Here is an 11,146-nt window from a genome sequence, read left to right as displayed (position 1 = left end):
AAGAACGCAAGCCACGATGCAGCACTGACATACGTTCTATATCAGAATTACACTTCTCCAAGGCATCGGCATCAGCATCAAAACATGCCGTGTCATCATCCTCATCAACATCTTCCGCAACCCTATCTCAAGGCAATCTCCACGTTTTCTGGATACATTCCGTATAAGCAATTGCATTTGCATGCAACTTCAACATAATCCGCTCAGTTTTCAGTTTCTCACCAAAAGACAACATAATCTTAGTAATCAAAATAGGATAGGGTGCGGTACTTACTCTAACTCCTTTAATCATAGTTAACAAGAAGTCGATTATACAAAAATCATACCTCTTTTGTTGTAATACCCAGAGTATGTGCAGACAGTTCAGACTGATGTCACTCAACTTCTCTTTCCTAATAACATTCCTACCAACCCACTGAGCTACAGCCAGCTGGTTGGTTCTCAGAGACGACTGTCGGATGCAATGCGATTTCGCATTGTACTATCCCTCCAAAACAGTCTCTCTCATCAACGCCTCTACCCCTATACTGGGATTCCTGCACGGTGGCTACAAGGTGGTGGTTCGGCATAATGTCCAGAACATGAGTCGACATCGAAGCACACACTTCTTTCTTCACACCATTCACCTTCACAAAAATCTTCCTACCCTCGATTTATTGCTTGTAAAAATTCAAAACCAAATCCTCATGGTAAAAATCGTTCTCCTCATACCACAACTTTTGCCAATTCCTATGTCTCATCTCGTCATCGTAAAACGACGCAAAATGGTACGATTTGAAAACTTGTTCCTAGAGGATTTTGCGTTTTTGGGTCATTTTTTTGTTTTTGATTTTGAAAATGGGTTAGGGTAAGGTGGAGGAGAGGTATTTAACAAAGAAATTGAAATTTGGGTTGAGTGGTTGGTTGGATTTGGTTGGTGCGATTTTTAGAGAAAAATTTGGTTTAAGTTTATGTTTTGGGCGGTTTAATGGACGTGGAGGAGATGAATTGATGTAAGGGTTGAATTTGGAGTGGGTGTTGTTTGAATTGAGTGGAAGAATCGGTGGTTTTTGTATTTTTTATTTTTTTTTTAAATTTAGGGTTTTGGTTCATTAATGGAAGCTGATGGCGGAGTGGAGAAGAATAACGCGATGTGTTTTTGGCTTTTACTGTGGACTTGGGCCCAAGCCCAAACAATTTCGGAAATACCCATTTTGTCCCTATGCGCGCAAAGTTAAAATTGAAATTCTCGACTCGTTACCGGTCCGATTTTTGCGAATGATATATGAAAACGATCAGGAGAGAATTTCCAATCCAATGATCCATAAAACACTCTATTCTAATTTTGGTTGACATATAAAAAGGTGGAAAATACCTTGTAGTGCGTGAATGACATAAGTTATGCGAACAAATAAAATCTAAATTCATAGATAATGTCAACCCGAATCAAAATACGATTAAACGACATAAGCAACAAAAATGGAAAGTTGAGCAATCAAGGATGGAAAGACCAACACCCCACCCCCAAACAAATTTTAATTTATAAAACAGAGTTTAGAAAATTTGTTTTAAACGTGAGTCTTTTAAAGTCAGATTCTTGAGACTTCCTAGATTACTATTTATGTTTTTAATATATATATATATATTAATGAAAAAGATTAATATAAGGAAAACAATAAGAAGTAAAAATGTAAATCACTCCATATATAAACATGACTCAAAAACCGAGAAAACATGCGAGAGTGGAAAGTGTGAATTACGTTAAACGTGAACTTATGATCTGGTATTTACAGCCACACACTCCAATAGGAAGGCTCGGTTACCTGAATGGTGCACTCACCAATATATGGAAGTGGAAGGAAGTACACCAAACAACAAAGGTCAGTCCTCATAGACAGGGTCCTGTAAAAAGACTTCCTCCACATCAGGGGATATTAACTCATGAAAATGTTTTAACCGTTGGCCATTGACTTAAAATGTACTGTTGTCCTTGGGATTTACCAAGGTGATTAACCTATAAGGGGTGACTTCAGTAACCAGAAAAGGACCATACCAACGGGTTTTTAATTTCTCTGGGAAAATATGCAGACGGGAGCTGTAAAGCAAGACCTTTTGACCAACCATAAACTCTTTGCACAAGATTTGCTTCTCATAAACATGTTTCATGTTAGCTTTATAATCCTTTGCGAGATCATAAGAATCGTTACGGATTTCTTCAAGCTCATTTAATTGCAATTTGCGCTTGACACCCGCCTCATCAAAATTGAAGTTAAGGCTTTTTATAGCCCACATAGCACGGTGCTCCAATTCAACGGGCAAGTGACAAGGTTTTCCAAATACAAGTCTACATGGAGACATACCTATAGGAGTTTTAAAAGCAGTCTTATACGCCCATAAGGCATCAGTTAGACGCTTAGAAAAATCTTTCCTATCAGGATTTACAGTTGTTTCTAATATTTTTTTGATTTCCCTATTAGAAAATTCTACTTGGCCGCTAGTTTGTGGATGATAAGGAGTTGCCACCTTATGTGTAACTCTATACTTTTTAACTAGAGACGCAATAACTCTGTTGTAAAAATGTGTTTCACCATCACTAATGATGGATTTCGGAATGCCAAACCGACAGAAAATGTATTCCTTAACAAAAAAACACAATTGTCTGCTATGACAAGCCATGGCCTCTATCCATTTAGACACGTAGTCCACGACAACTAGAATATAAATAAAATCGTGGAAAACAGGAAAAGGACCAATGAAATCAATGCCCTATACATCAAAAATTTCTACTACCATGATGGGATTTAGAGGCATCATATTATGTTTTGTGATTTGCCCCAGTTGTTGGCAACGAACACACGTCTTGCAATGCACTTGGGCATCTTTAAAAAGGGTAGGCCAATAAAACCCACATTGAAGAATTTTAGCAACTGTTTTCATATCACTTAAATGGCCACCACACTCTTTATCATGGCAGAACGATAGAACCTCATTATATTCCCACTGGGGAATACAATGATGAATAATCTGATCCGCACAATACTTAAAAAGGTAGGGCTCATCCCAGTAGTATAGCTTAACTATGGCTAAGAACTTCTTACGTTCATTTCTTGACCAAACATCAGGAATGATATCAGAAGCTAGATAATTCACAATGTCAACATACCATAGTGCAGAAAAAAATAGCATAAAGATGCTTATCAAAAAAAAAAAAAAAAAAAAAAAAAGTTAGGTATGGACTCAGAATCACTATCGTCGTCATTTGTTAGTCTAGATAAGTGGCCGACAACTACATTTTCGACCCCTCATTTATCCTTAACTTCTAAGGTGAACTATTGCAGGAGAAGAATCCATTGGATTAATCTATGTTTAGCATCCTTATTTGCGAGAAGGTACCTAAGGCCTACATGGTTCGTGTAAACTAAGGTCTTAGTACCTACCAAATAAGGACGAAACTTATCTAAAGCATAAACGACTGCTAAAAATTCTTTGAGCATCTTTTAAAGTTTTACTAGCATAATAAATAACAGTGGACTTATTATCTAGTTTCTATCCTAACAAAGCACCAACGACATAATCTCTAGCATCACACATAAGTTCGAAAGGTTTAGACCAATCGGGAGGCTATATAATCGGTGCAGATGTTAAAGCAGCTTTTAAAGTTTCAAAAGCCTGTTTACAGTTATAATTGAAATAAAAAATGACATCATTTAAAAGCAAATTAGTTAAAGGCCTAGCTATTTTTGAAAAATCTTTGATGAAATGCCTATAAAAACCTGCATGGCCTAGAAAGGCTCTAATGTCACGGACAGTTCGTGGTATAGGTAGGGATGCTATCTTATCTAGTTTGGCCTTATCTATTTCGATGCCATCACTAGACACAATGTGACCTAGCAATATTCCTTTTTTGACCATGAAATGACATTTTTCCCAATTTAAAACAAGACCCTTCTCTTCACATCGTGTCAAAACCTTAAACAGGTTAGACAGGCAGTCAGTGAAAGAGTCTCCATAGATAGAAAAATCATTCATGAAAACTTCCATGAAGCGCTCTACCAGGCCATATCACTAAATATATGAAGCATACACCGCTGGAAGGTACCAGGAGCATTACAAAGGCCAAAAGACATTCGTTTATAGGCATATGTTCCAAAAGGGCATGTGAAGGTAGTCTTTTCTTGGTCATCAATATCAATAATACTTTGAAAATAGTCAGAGTAGCCATCTAAAAAACAATAATAAGCATGACCAGGTAGACGTTTGAGCATCTGATCGATAAAGGGTAAAGGAAAATGATCCTTTCATGTTATGACATTTAAACGTCTGTAATCAATACAGATCCTCCATTTTATAAGGACTCATGTGGAAACATATTCACCCTTAGCATTACGTACCATGGTAACCCCCGATTTCTTAGGAACTACATGAATGGGACTTACCTATTCGCTATCAGAGATTGGGTATATGATACCCGCATCGAGTAACTGTAAGACTTCTTCCCCTACCACCTCTTTTATGGCAGGGTTCAAGCGATGCTGAGGTTCACGAGAAGTCTTTGCATTATCTTCCAAATGGATACAATGAGTGCAAACATTAGGGTCAATCCCCTTAATGTCGTTTAGGGACCAACTAATCGCTGAATGATGTTCCCTAATTACCTTAATCAACCGGCCTCTTCATTCATAGACAACAGAGAAGATATAATTACCATATGACTACCACCTGGATCACGTTGAATATACTTCAACTCAGAAGGAAGAGGTTTAAGGACAGGGGTGGGAGGTATGTCGATAAAGGTTTCTGGAGGGTCCTTATCTTGAGTAGTGAAGACTTGTTTAAGTAGCAGGTCTTCAAACTCAGTAGATGGAGCAACAGAAGGGTCTACGATAGGAGTATACTCGAAAATGGCGTTGACTTCCTCTAAATAGGAGTCATCGACAAAATCTAAACTTCTAAAGGAAAGGAATTTATGCATCTAGTTTTTTGGAAACGTGTTATTAAAATAGTCTTGAGCTAAGCTCTCGATCATGCTAACCTCCCCATCTATAGATAAATCTGGTAACTGTTTCATCATTTTAAAAAGATTTATCTCAACAGAAAGATGACCAAAAGACATGGACATTGAACCATCGCGGCAATTTATAAGTACGTTGGCAGTTGCCAAGAAAGAACACCCTAAAATGATAGGAACAGAGTCGTTAGCGAGGCAAAATCAGCAGGATAGTATAAATCCTAAACCTTAACAAGCACGTTTTCGTAGGTTGCATCTCCTGTAGACCTATTTGTTTATATAAATAATAAGGGAGTAAGTTAACATTCACCCCCAGGTCTAATAGCACGGTCGTCGTGTGGGAATCTCATAAGGTGCATTGTACAGTAGGACGACCAACGTCCTTGTACTTAATGATTCCATTATGTTCAGAGAAAGTTAGAAATTGTTTAGTTAGAAAGGCGTCTTTTGGAATATTTGTTTTACGCCTAATAGTACACCACAAACTCTTTAAGAAACTTAGCATGGTGAGATAACTTTTTAATCGCTTCAAGAAAGGGTAGGTTTATTGTTAGATTTTTAAAAACTTCCCTAATCTCATCGAAATTCATATCCTTGGTTAATATGGTTAATCTTTGGGGAAATAGTGGTTTCTCTCTATATTTTGCATATGGATCAACAAGATGTTTAACCTTGGTTTTTTGTTTCTTAGGTTGTGGTTTAACTGGTACCTCTACTGGGGTAGGATCTTCAGTTATTACTTCGGTATCTAGTAAAATATCAGGTGTAGGGACTACTGGTGGGGTAACTACAGGCATAGTCACGGCGTTATCAACCACTCTACCATAATGGAGAGTGGTGATGGCATTTAACTCACCTATGTTTCCATTTTTATTACTAGTATTACTGTTTACCTCAAAGGATGTGTTTGTTGTTTTAGGATTAGGTATCGCTTGACCTGGAAACACACCTTTTGGTTGTACTTTCTCTTGTGTTAACTGCTGTAAGGAAAGTTGGATGGATTGTAAAATCTGTTGTTGGGTTTGCATAAAGGTGTTGAAATGATCCGGTTGTGGATGAGTGTTTGTTATAGGTTGTGTGACAAGAACTATGTCACGTTGGTTATTTATGGTTGGGTTGTGATAGTTATTATTTACTGGAATGATACCTCTATTAGCATTATAATTATTATTGTTATAATTATTATAATTCTCTTGTCCTTGTCCTTGTCATGGTGGGGCTTCGTTGTAATTGTTTGCTGGCCTAACATTTTGATTTTTATACCCTAGAGGTGTAACTTGTTGATTATTTCTCCAACTGAAGTTGGGATTTTCTCTCCAAGGGGCATTAGGAATAGGATAGCTATTAATGGAGCAAACATTATCTGGTTGTGATGGTTGTTGTTCATAGGCGAGGGGACAATAGGAGTCGGGATGCTCTGGACTCAAACATAAATTACATGGAGTAGAGTTGACATTCATGATGGGGTAGGCTTTTGTTTAACAGAAATAGCTTCAACCTTTTTAGTGAGGGATTCAATTAGAGTTTAAAGCTCATGATTGGATTTAACCTCAAACTTACTGGTAGCCTTAACTATTGAAGAAGAACTAGCGGAGCAGGGGATATCGTCACTACCCCAGTTATTATTACGCTTTGTTTGATCTTCTAAAAACCTATAAGCCTCTAAGGCTCCTTTACTGAGGAAACTACCCCCATTCATTATATCAAGGACCTCTTTATGGTGGTGTAAAAGTCCCTTGAAAAAGGCATGAACTAACGTGTCGTTCGCAAGGTTATGATGTGGACACTCTATAAGAAGATCAATGAAACGATTCCAGGCCTCTGAAAAGGATTCTTGAGGATTCTAGCTAAAAAAATGAATTTTGGAAAGTATTTCATCTGTCTTCAGTGGTGGGTAAAAATGTTCTATAAACAATTGAACAAGTTTGGCCCATGAGTCCACATAATTAGACACTTGGGCAGTTAACCAAGACGCCGTCTTATTGGCTAGGGTGAAAGAAAACACCCTCAGTTTAATTTGTTCCACACCTACCGTAGGATGATGGAATGTGGTAAGAACTTGTTCAATCCTATGCATATGCTGATAAGGTTTTTCATGGTCTAACCCATGAAAAACTGGTAACAAATTAAATATATTCGGGGGGATTCGGAAATCCCCCACTGGGTCTGCAAGAATGATGCAAGATTTTGGGCTATCGTTTAGGGCTTTGTAAAAGTCAGAGAGAGGAGTCTCTCTTTCTTCAGCCATTATTTTTGGTGTAGTGTGTGGTATACTAGATAGGTGTGTGTTGACGTTCACGATAAATTATGTTAGTCATTTTTTCTCTACCTGACCTTAATCTCATGCAAGGCTAAGTCCAATATTAAATAAACACGACAACAATCAAAACAATCCTGATATGCTAGTATAAATCCTCTAATAGGAGATGCGAGGAGTGGAAGAAAGAATTACCTGAATGCCTCCTTACTTCGCTTATGAATAGTGTCTTGTATATGTGAGTTCAGTGTATTTAACAAGTTAGAAACATTGAATAACTTGAAGAAATGGAAATTTGGACTAACATGTGAAAATTGGGTTGTTCATAAGAAGGGCGTGGTGTGCTCAGAAATTGCCTATGTAGGGCGCAAGTCGCGCTCTTGCCTGACTCGAGGTCTAGGCACTTTAGCGCATGGTGCGCTTCAAATTTGTCTAACAAGGGAGCGTGGCACAATCTAGCCTTGGACGATGTCCAGGCACTTTGGCGCGGGGCACCCTCGAAAAATAAGGCAATGAGGCGCGGGGCGCACTCAGTGTATTTCTGTGAGAAAAAATCAGTTCTGAAGCAAACAACCATAGGTAGAACCAAACAAGGGTGGGTGGGTTTAATGAGATTTTGGTAGGATTAACACTACTAAAGGAAATGAAACTAAACACAACTAAGATGGCAGCGGCGCCATTTGATTAACGTAAAAATGATAGTTTTACCTACAAATAAGCGATGAAACTCAAATGTAAGTAAAACTAAAACTATTTTCGTGCTTATATATCAAAATTATCTACTCTCTTTATCAATGCAATATATTTAGAGTAGAGAATTCGTTCCACTCCTAGTCGTTTAGATGTAAGGTTTCCTAGTTCTAGTAAGCTAACAAAGTCGTGAGAGTAATGGAATTGAAATTAACTTTGATGGTAAATCAACTAATCAAGATGCGATAAATGAAATGACGGCAATTCAATACTAAATTGACAATATGAGAATGAATTAGGGGAATTTGATTCCACCTTGATTTGACTTAATTAACTAACGAAGAATTGTCATAATCCGAATTGAAATGTTTTCGCATAACAATTGGGTCTATCTAATCTCTAATCATTCATGGCAATCTCTACCAACTAACAATTAGCATGTGAAGCAATCAACCCATTCTCATGGAGAACTAATTACTTTCTAGAATGGAATAGATTACTACGACCATTTCTACACTAATCGAAATCAAGTTTCATCAAGGCTTCTTCAAACCCCTCTAATGGAGGTTTTAGCCTTGAATCATTACACTATCATTTCTAACACAAGAACAAATAGAACAAGTCATTATTGAATAAGCAATACACTTTATTAATCTAATAGAACAAGAGGGTAATGATTCAAATTGAATTAAAACTGAATTTAAAACTAATTTAGAACTAAGATTATGAATAGCTAATTATCAATTTAAGACAAACTAAATCTATGAATTAAATATTGAATTAGAAACTAAAACTTGAAATGCAAACTAAGTATTTGATTATTAACTAAGTAACTAAGTCTAACAAACTAATTTATTATTCTAAAACTAATTTTTATGAAGTAAAACTAAGTAACTTAAGAGCTAAGTCTTAGTCTCTTTATATAGAAAAGGCTAGATCCACAATTTCGTGCATGGGCTTAGGAGCCATGTTTTGGGCAGGAAAATCGAGCCCAAAACCTCATTACTTCAGTCAACAAAGGGGTTTTCAGCTGGAAATGACTTCAACAGCCTTTTCGTCCACTTCTGCTCCTCTGATTGGGTATAGACTTGAACAATTAGAAAGTTCTTTCTGAGCCGATCGTTTTGACATATGGTAGGCCCAATTCCAAGGTCTGAGTCCAAAGATACGACTTTCGAAAGTTCTACTGACTTTTATGCGCTATTTCTGTGCGCGTTGACTTTGACTTTTCAGCTTTGACCGGGCTTTAAAAAGGCTTGTTCTCCTTGAATCTTGGCATTTAATCATAGAACTTCTTAGCAACCAACCTTTGCTCCTTTATCTCATAAAAGGGACGCCTTTCTTCACATATTCGACTCTAATGCCTAAAATACACAAAAACACGATAACAGTACTAACTCTTACTTATTAATCACATAATTGGTCTAAAAGCAATATTGTTAAGGGGTTAAAACTATAATTTTGGGCTCTTATCAACAGAGCACACAGAATCATCTATAATGGCACAGAATGAATAATGCTTAACTAATACAGTTATAGTTATATGAAATCAGTTTTTTTTTGTATACACGCAGTTATATGAAATCAATTTGTTTCGAAAGAAAACCCTCAATGAAGTTCAGTGAAACATTTAAAAATATACTCACCCATGATACGCTCTTGCTATCAACTATCTATCAGTAAATTTCCAGGAAGAATCCTCCCTTCTTCTTTTATGTGCAAAACTTTTTTTTTTCTTCTCTGTGTAAAATAAAACTCTCTGTGCAAACTCCTCTATTTGTTCCTTTTTGTTTTAAAACCCCCAAAAACAGGGATGAAGGTTTATCTCTTTACCTATGGGGTTTCCTATCCTTAATTAATATTTATCCTATTTTTTTGTTTTATCTATTTATTATTATTACTATTATTATTATTATTATTATTATTATTATTATTATTATTATTATTATTATTATTATTAATGGTACTAGGAAAATATACAAAAATAAAACGGGGTGTTATAGGAATGATCTCCTTGCTTCATCGGGAATCTCAGGCCCACCCAATTGCAGACCTTTCTCAAGCATGAGAATAGTTTCGTCGAGAACCATGCTTTGTAAAAAGAAATACAAACCTAATTTAGCATTTACAGTTTTAAAAGAGTAGAACTACAATTCTAAAAGCACAAAACTCACCAGTCGAGTTCCTAGGGAACTAGGAAATGTCTGCAGGGAGAAATGAATAGGAAGCTAAGGATTTATCATTTGAATGTGAGTATTCATTTCATACCATTCCATGTAGCCAAACTCACACTCCCATGGATAACTTGCCGGGGGTCCTCGATTTTGGGGTTGGATTTGATTGTCCCATATGGTACAATATGCCGAAACAAGATTCCATTTGACCTCGTACCCGCGTCCGTTGGTAGTGTTCGTCGCGACATTTGGCTGTGGAGGATTGGCGGCTATAAGATGCAGGTGACCCAACTAACGGACCACCCTACAAACAGCATAAAGCTCCACGACACCAAAAAAGCATATAAAGCCTTCAAAATAAACAATATCATCCACCGGGCGTAAAGCTCTAACATTGTTATAGGGCCACCATTCAACCTGTCATATGAGAAGTTGAATAAATCAGTAATCACATACTCCAACCATCAATTAATAAATAAAATATTAAACAAGCCCATATACTTACCATCAAACAAGTTGTCTCATTAAGAAATTTTCGAAAACATTGCTGCATGTTTTGTGTTAACATAGTGCGGAGCAGCAATTGAGTGCCTACAATATCGAGGCTGGGCAAACTCATACTCCAGGTTTGGGATTGGCCTGAAGCACGAGAAGTACTCGTAGATCCATGCCTAGATGAGAAAATACACACACAATTAAAATACTAATAAGATTAAGGGTTAACATATAAACGAAAAAACTAAATATTTTACCTGTAGGAGAGTGAAATAGCCTGAAATGCCTTTGACTTTGTCACCTATGGTAGCCCCAAGACCACGGTACAAGTATGCAAGTATTGCTGCACCCTACGCATAGTCTTTGAACTCGCTAAACTTCAACAACAACCTCAAGTAACAAACAGGCACTGCAGTCCCAGACTTGTCGGGGAAGAGAGTACATCCAAAAAAGCAATAACAAATAACCTCTAACAGCATGTTGTACCTCAACCAAAGTCGACGGCTGCTTCACACCCCCTTTTACTTTAATCGCACTATCATG

The sequence above is a fragment of the Coptis chinensis genome, chromosome 1, assembly GCF_015680905.1.
Source record: "Coptis chinensis isolate HL-2020 chromosome 1, ASM1568090v1, whole genome shotgun sequence".
NCBI classification, from domain to species: Eukaryota; Viridiplantae; Streptophyta; class Magnoliopsida; order Ranunculales; family Ranunculaceae; genus Coptis; species Coptis chinensis.
The sequence above is the reverse complement of the archived record's forward strand: the minus strand, read 5'-3'. Positions refer to the sequence as shown.